The following is a 7,920-nucleotide window of genomic DNA, read 5'->3' as shown; positions in this document are numbered from 1 at the left end:
CAGCAGTCTTATGGCTTGGGGGTGGAAGCTGTTCAGAAGCCTTTTGAACCTAGACTTGGCACTCCAGTACTGCTTGCCATGCTGTAGCAGAGAGAACAGTCTATGACCAGGGTGGCTGGAGTCTTTGGCAATTTTTAGGGCCATCCTCTGACACCGCCTGGTATAGAGGTCCTGGATGGCAGGAAGCTTGGTCTCAGTGATGTACTGGGCCGTAAGCCTTGTGTTCAGAGGCCGAGAAGTTGCCATACCAGGCGGTGATGCAACCAGTCAGGATGCTCTCGATGGTGCAGCTGTATAACTTTTTGAGGATCTGAGGACCCATGCCAAATCTTTTCAGTCTCCAGAGGGGGAATAGGCGTTGTCGTGCCCTATTCACGACTGTCTTGGTGTGTTGGGACCATGATAGTTTTTGGTGATGTGGACACGAAGGAACTTGAAGCTCTCAACCTGCTCCACTACAACCCTTCAATGTGAATGGGGTCGTGTTCGGCCCTCCTTTTCCTGTAGTCCACGATCAGCTCCTTTGTCTTGCTCATGTTGAGGGAGAGGTTGTTGTCCTGGCACCACACTGCCAGGTCTCTGACCTCCTCCCTATAGGCTGTGTCATCATTGTCGGTGATCAGGCCTACCACCGTTGTGTCGTCGGCAAACTTAATGATCATGTTGGAGTCGTGCTTGGCCATGCAGTCATGGGTGAACAGGGAGTACAGGAGGGGACTAAGCACGCACCCCTGAGGGGCCCCCGTGTTGAGTATCAGCGTGGCAGATGTGTTGTTGCCTACCCTTACCATCTGGGGGGTGTCCAGGATCCAGTTGCAGAGGGAGGTGTTTAGTCCTAGGGTCCTTAGCTTAGTGATGAGCTTTGAGGGCACTATGGTGTTGGACGCTGAGCTGTAGTCAACTAACAGCATTCTCACATAGGTGTTCCTTTTGTCCAGGTGGGAAAGGGCAATGTGAAGTGCAATAGAGATTGCGTTATCTGTGGATCTGTTGGGGCGGCATGCAAATTGGAGTGGGTCTAGGGTTTCTGGGATGGTGGTGTTGATGTGAGCCATGACCAGCCTTTCAAAGCACTTCATGGCTACAGACGTGAGTGCTACGGGTCGGTAGTCATTTAGGCAGGTTACCTTGGTGTTTTTGGGCACAGGGACTTTGGTGGTCTGCTTGAAACATGTAGGTATTACAGACTCGGCCAGGGACAGGTTGAAAATGTCAGTGAAGACACTTGCTAGTTGGTCAGCGCATGCTCGGAGTGCACGTCCTGGTAATCCGTCTGGCCCTGCGGCCTTGTGAATGTTGACCTGTTTAAAGATCTTACTCACATCAGCCAAGGCAAGCGTGATCACACAGTCATCCGGAACAGCTGGTGCTCTCATGCATGCTTCAGTGTTGCTTGCCTTGAAGCGAGCATAGAAGTCCTTTAGCTCGTCTGGTAGGCTTGTGTCACTGGGAAGCTCGCGGCTGGGCTTCCCTTTGTAGTCCGTAATAGTTTGCAAGCCCTGCCACATCAGACGAGCGTCAGAGCCGGTGTAGTAGGATTTAATCATAGTCTTGTATTTATGCTTTGGCTGTTTCTGTGTGTGCCAATCTTTATAAAGATTTTGGAGGGTAGACCATTTTTACAATCTACCATGCAAAATATTATATTGGAGTGAGACAGATTGTGTTCCATCCAATAACTGGAAACTATGTGAATTGACAAAATATTCTTGGACTAATAGTGCCTCCTTGTGGATTCGTGCCTGTATTACATGTCATAGCCTGGTAAAAGTACGTCACATTGCTCCAAGTACCCTTCACCGCAGCACACTGAACAGGGCAGTCGGCTGTGGTTGAGGTGTATTCACATTCCACCCGACGCAACGTAGCGTTCATGGTGATACTTCAGCAGTCAGTGCATCATGTAACTGTTATTTTTGCCACTCAAGCTAACAATACAAATCTTTGTTCACAAATCGATTTTGGTGTTATTAATTTCTGTTGACTGTAAATACTTTTTATGCATGATGGAGTTATAGCATTCACTTTTCACACGTCGAAAATGTTTGTTTACCCTGTTGGTCCATGGTCTCCGGTGGCTGTCATTCTCCATGTGTGGAATTTGCGGTGTGGTTTCAAAATAAAAGTCCTACATTAAAAGTGACGCAAACGGATACAAATAGTGGAATCATGCCATATCTGGACTAGATAATGATAAACAAGGTTGGAATGTTGTTGTAAAATTTGAAATCTTATACAATAATTAATTATGTTGACAATAAACAGAAAAAAACTGTTCAAATTCCATTAAACTGCATAGTTGCATCACCATCAAATCAAATCAAATCAAATTGTATTTGTCACATACACGTGTTTAGCAGATGTTATTGCGGGTGTTTCATTCTCTCGGTCCCAGCTTTGATGCACCTGTACTGACCTCGACTTCTGGATGATAGCGGGGTGAACAGGCAGTGGCTCGGGTGGTTGATGTCCTTGGTGATCTTTTTGGCCTTCCTGTGACATCGGGTGCTGTATGTGTCTTGGAGGGCGGGTAGTTTGCCCCCGGTAATGTGTTCGGCAGACCGCACCACCCTCTGGAGAGCCCTGCGGTTGCGGGCGGTGCAGTTGCCGTACCAGGCGGTGATACAGCCCGACAGGATGCTCTCAATTGTGCATCTGTAAAAGTTTGTGATGGTTTTAGGTTCCAAGCCAAATTTCTTCAGCCTCCTGAGGTTGAAGAGGCTCTGTTGCACCTTCTTCACCACACTGTCTGCGTGGGTGGACCATTTCACTTTGTCAGTGATGTTTACGCCAAGGAACTTTAAGCTTTCCACCTTCGATGTGGATAGGGGGGTGCACCCTCTGCTGTTTCCTGAAGTCCACGATCATCTCCTTTGTTTTGTTGATGTTGAGTGAGAGGTTATTTTCCTGGCACCACACTCCCAGAGCCCTCACCTCCTCCCTGTAGGCTGTCTCGTCATTGTTGGTAATCAAGCCTACTACTGTTGTGTCATCTGCAAACTTGATGATTGAGTTGAAGGCGTGCTTGGCCATGCAGTCATGGGTGAACAGGGGCTGAGGATCAGTGAAGTGGAGATGTTGTTTCCTACATTCACCACCTGGGGGTGGCCCGCCAGGAAGTCCAGGACCCAGTTGCACAGGGCGGGGTTCAGACCCAGGGCCTCAAGCTTAATGATGAGCTTGGAGGATACTATGGTGTTGAATGCTGAGCTATAGTCAATGAACAGCATTCTTACGTAGGTATTCCTCTTGTCCAGATGGGATAGGGCAGTGTGCAGTGTGATGGCGATTGCATCGTCTGTGGATCTATTGGGGCGGTAAGCAAATTGAAGTGGGTCTAGGGTGACAGGTAAGGTAGAGGTGATATGATCCTTGACTAGTCTCTCAAAGCACTTCATGATGACAGAAGTGAGTGCTACGGGGCGATAGTCATTTAGTTCAGTTACCTTTGCTTTCTTGGGTACAGGAACAATGGTGGCCATCTTGAAGCATGTGGGAACAGCAGACTAGGAAAGGGAAAGATTGAATATGTCCATAGACACACCAGCCAGCTGGTTTGCGCATGCTCTGAGTACGCGGCTAGGGATGCCGTCTGGGCAGGCAGCCTTGCGGGGGTTAACATGCTTAAATGTCTTACTCATGTCCCAGTCAGTCTATTACGTGCATTGAACAATCATATTGAATTCTACAGCCCTTCCTATGGATTGTGCACCCATGAAATGGGATATCAGCCTACTCAGTGACACCCACAGAACACAACTATGTAGAGTTTACACAAATATTAACGTAATAGCTCTCACTGCAGGACTCTGAAAACACTGAAATGAGCCACATTCTTTTAACTTCAATTAATAGCCCAGGTGTTTATTTGCTTAAATCACTGAATACAACAGGTGCTTATTAGAGACAGGCTTCTATTTGAGCCAGGCATCTATTTCTTTAATGCACACAGCTTTTGCTCATTTGCATAGTTAATTGTTTAATTCCAGCATTCACTTTCAGCATTTTAATCAATTTCTTCATTTCCTCCACTAATGTGTTATCATTTACACACTGTGCCCCGTTTAATTTGTCTTATTATGCCTCCATTTAAAAATAAAAATAAAAATATTTTCCATGACAGAATAATTATTCTCGCATTTACGGCAGTTCTGACTTTCGCCACTAGGAGGCGATTGACCGATTTCTGTGGGTCTGTACCCCTGAAGTTGGTGACTGTTTTTATATTTGCCAGTTAGCTAGCAGTTCCCAGCTGTTATTAGCAAATGGCTAGCAGTTTCTTACTGGCGATGAAAACGGATGATTGCCATCATTTTTGTTGCGTCATTACTGAATTATTTAATGTAACAAATCAAACATTAAACCTCTTAAACAATTAATGGTAATTCATGGTAACCTCGTAAACAATTCATTTAGACTCAGGAGGCTGAAAATATTTGGTATGGGCCCTCAGATCCTCAAAAAGTGATACAGCTGCACCATCGAGAGCATCTTGACTGGCCCAAGAAATTGCCAAAGACTCCAGACACCCAAGCAATAGACTGTTCACTCTATATAGCTCAATATTTTATTCCTTGTGTTAGTTATTATTTTATTTTGTATAAATATATTTTTTACTCTGTTGAGAAAGGTTCGTAAGCAAGCATTTCACTGTAAAGTCTACACCAGTTTTATTTGGTGCATGTGATAAATAAAATGTAATTTTATTTGACCTGTCGTATATTTGAAACAGGCCTTTATTTGCTGAAATGTGTGCCATTGCCCAGCTAAAAGGGACAGGCTGCTATTTGAGACCACATTTAATTGAAGTTTTAGGGTAAGTATGCCCCCAATGCAATTATGCAGTCAAATCAAATCAAATCAAATTGTATTTGTCACGTACACATGTTTAGCAGATGTTATTGCGGGTGTAGCGAAATGCTTGTCTTTCTAGCTCAGACAGCGCAGTAATATCTAACAAGTAATATCTAACAATTTCACAACATATACCCAATACACGCAATCTAAGTAAGAAATGGAATTAAGAATATATACATATATGGACGAGCAACGACAGAGCGGCATGGACTATGATACAGTAGAATATTATAGAATACAGTATACTGTATACATATAAGATGAGTAATGCAAGATATGTAAACATTATTAAATTGACTAGTGTTCCATTTCTTAAAGTGGCCAGTGATTTCTAGTCTATGTCTATAGGCAGCAGCCTCTAATGTGCTAGTGATGTGTCACGTCTCCTCCCGTTGCTCCCCTCGGGTGCTCTGATTCGCCGGTCTACTGAGCCACCGGTCTGAGCGCACCACCTCGGCAACACCGGAATGGAAACCCAACGCACCCTAATCACCTGCATCGCACTTGCACCTCATCATCTCATCAACACCCCTATATAGCCCTGGACTATTCAGTGTTGTGTTGTGTGTGATTGTTAGTGTCTTGTCATGCTCTTTGTTGTTCTCTTGCTCAGTGTTTAGTAAACCTTTACATTGTTGATTCCTGCATTTGCGTCCTGCCTCTTCGTATCCTCAGTACTCGTCACAGAATCACACACCAATCACGAAGATGGATGCAGCAGGTAATCTTCCTGGAGTTTCCCAGCGCCTCGACCAGCACCAGCAGCAGATTGCCCAGCTGAATGCCGCCATGCAGGAAGTGCTCCAAACGCTGCATAAACTGACCATCGCTCCGGTTCTACCTAAGGGAGCGGCGAGTGCACCCAGTCCACCTCCTCACGGGCTATCACCAACATCTGAGGGACCCCTCGCCCTGCCGGAGCGCTATGATGGGAAAACAACGAAATGTAGAGGCTTCCGGCTACAGGTTTCACTGTATCTGGCGTGTCAGCGTGGGGCATCTCCATCGGACCAAGCCAGGATAGTGCTGGTGATTTCGCTACTGAAGGGAAAGGCGCTGGATTGGGCCACGGCAGTCTGGGAAGGAGGTGAGGCCGCGGCGCTTCCCTACTCCACCTTCCTCGCTTGGTTCAGGGCGTTGTTCGATCATCCCACGGAGGGAAAGGACAGGGGTGAGCGTCTCCTCCGGCTACAACAGGGAGTGGGGGCCACGTGCGAGTACGCCCTGAGCTTTCGCACGGTGGCGGCATTTCCGGCTGGAATGAGCGTGCTCTGCACACAGCCTTCAGGAGAGGCTTACTGGAGGATATTATGACGAAACTCGCATGTCGGGACGACGAAATGGACCTTGATACCCTCATCGCCACGTCCATTCGTCTTTACGACCTGTTGAGAGACCGACGGCGTTCCCAACAACTCCCAGAGCCTTGACGCTCACCCCATCTGAGCTATGGAAGCCGCACTGCCTCCGAGTCCTCACCCATGGAGGTGGGCAGCACCCCCTACACCACCACGGACCACAGATCTCCTGGCAGCTCCCTATCTAGGCGGTATGACTCCCGTCGCCGCTCCGTGAGTGTTCCGTCATCACCTGTCACCAAACCATTGTTTTTAGTTCCCCTAACGGTGAATGGTTCTTCCTTCTCTAGATTCCGGATCAGCGGGGAACCTTATAGCGGGGAACCTTATAGATAGGGAGCTGGTCTCTGAATGGGGGTTGCCCACCGTGCCACTGCCTTCTCCGCTACACGTCACCTCGCTGGACAATAAACCACTTGGATCAGGCACCATTACGTACGTCACTCTCCCCATCACCATCACCATTCCCACACTACCGGAGCACCACAAGGAGCTGTCCTTCCACATCGTCACGTCACCCCTTCACCGGATCATCTTGGGATTGCCCTAGCTCAGACTACACAACCCCACCATCAATTGGATCACCAAGAGGATCACAGCCTGGTCCCCCTCATGCCGGAGGACCTGCCTGCTGGTGGTTTGTTGTTCCACGTCAGTGGAGAGTCCGGAGTCCGCCCTACAGCCCAACATTCCACGTGAGTATGCAGATCTCTCTGATGTCTTCTCTGCCTCCAAGACTAAGTGTCTCCCTCCTCACAGGCCCTGGGACTGGGCCATTGACCTGCTGGATGGACAACACCCCCCGAAGAGTCGCATTTACTCCGTCTCCATAGCGGAGACTGAGGCCATGGAGAAGTATGAGGCGGAGACCCTGAAACAGGGGTTCATCAGACGCTCTACCTCTCCTGCCTCCGCCAGCTTCTTCTTCGTGGTACCCCCTCCCTCTGGTTCCGTTGGCCATCGAGCATCTGTGAGGGGCCCGGTACTTTACCAAGTTGGACCTGAGGAGTGCCTACAACTTGATCCGAATCCAGGAAGGAGACGAGTGGAAGACGGCCTTCAGCACTACATCAGGCCACTATGAATACTGCGTCATGCCCTACGGCCTCGCCAACGCACCTTCCGTGTTCCAGTTCTTCGTCAATGACGTGTTCTGAGACATGCTGAGTAGACAGGTGGTGGTGTACATCGACGATATCCTGATCTACTCAGCTACGTTCGAGGAGCACGTCAGGGACGTCAGAGCGGTCCTACTCCACTCCGAGAACACAGCCTGTTGGTGAAGGGGGAGAAATGCGAATTCCACCAACAGGCCATCTCCTTCCTGGGATACAGGATCAGTCCTCAGGGGGTGTTCATGGAAAGAACGAAGACGGACGCCGTCAGGTCATGGCCAGTCCCCACCACCATCAAGGGCCTACAGAGCTTCCTGGGCATCGCAAATTTCTACCGGCGTTTCATCAGGTCCTTCAGCTCCATAGCCGCCCGCTCATCTCTCTCCTTAAAGGAGGGCCTCAGAAGCTGGCCTGGAACCCTGAGGCTGACGCTGCCTTCAAAAGGCTGAAGGAGAGGTTCACCACAGCGCCCTTCCTAAAACACCCAGATCCAGCTCGTCCTTTCATCCTGGAGGTGGACGCATCTGTGGAGGGTGTGGGTGGGATCCTCTCTCAGCGGCAAGGTAAGCCAGAGAAAATGTATCCCTGTG

Source organism: Coregonus lavaretus (genome assembly GCF_964263955.1).
Source record: "Coregonus lavaretus genome assembly, chromosome: 19".
Lineage (NCBI taxonomy): Eukaryota > Metazoa > Chordata > Actinopteri > Salmoniformes > Salmonidae > Coregonus > Coregonus lavaretus.
Note: the sequence above shows the minus strand (reverse complement) of the source record.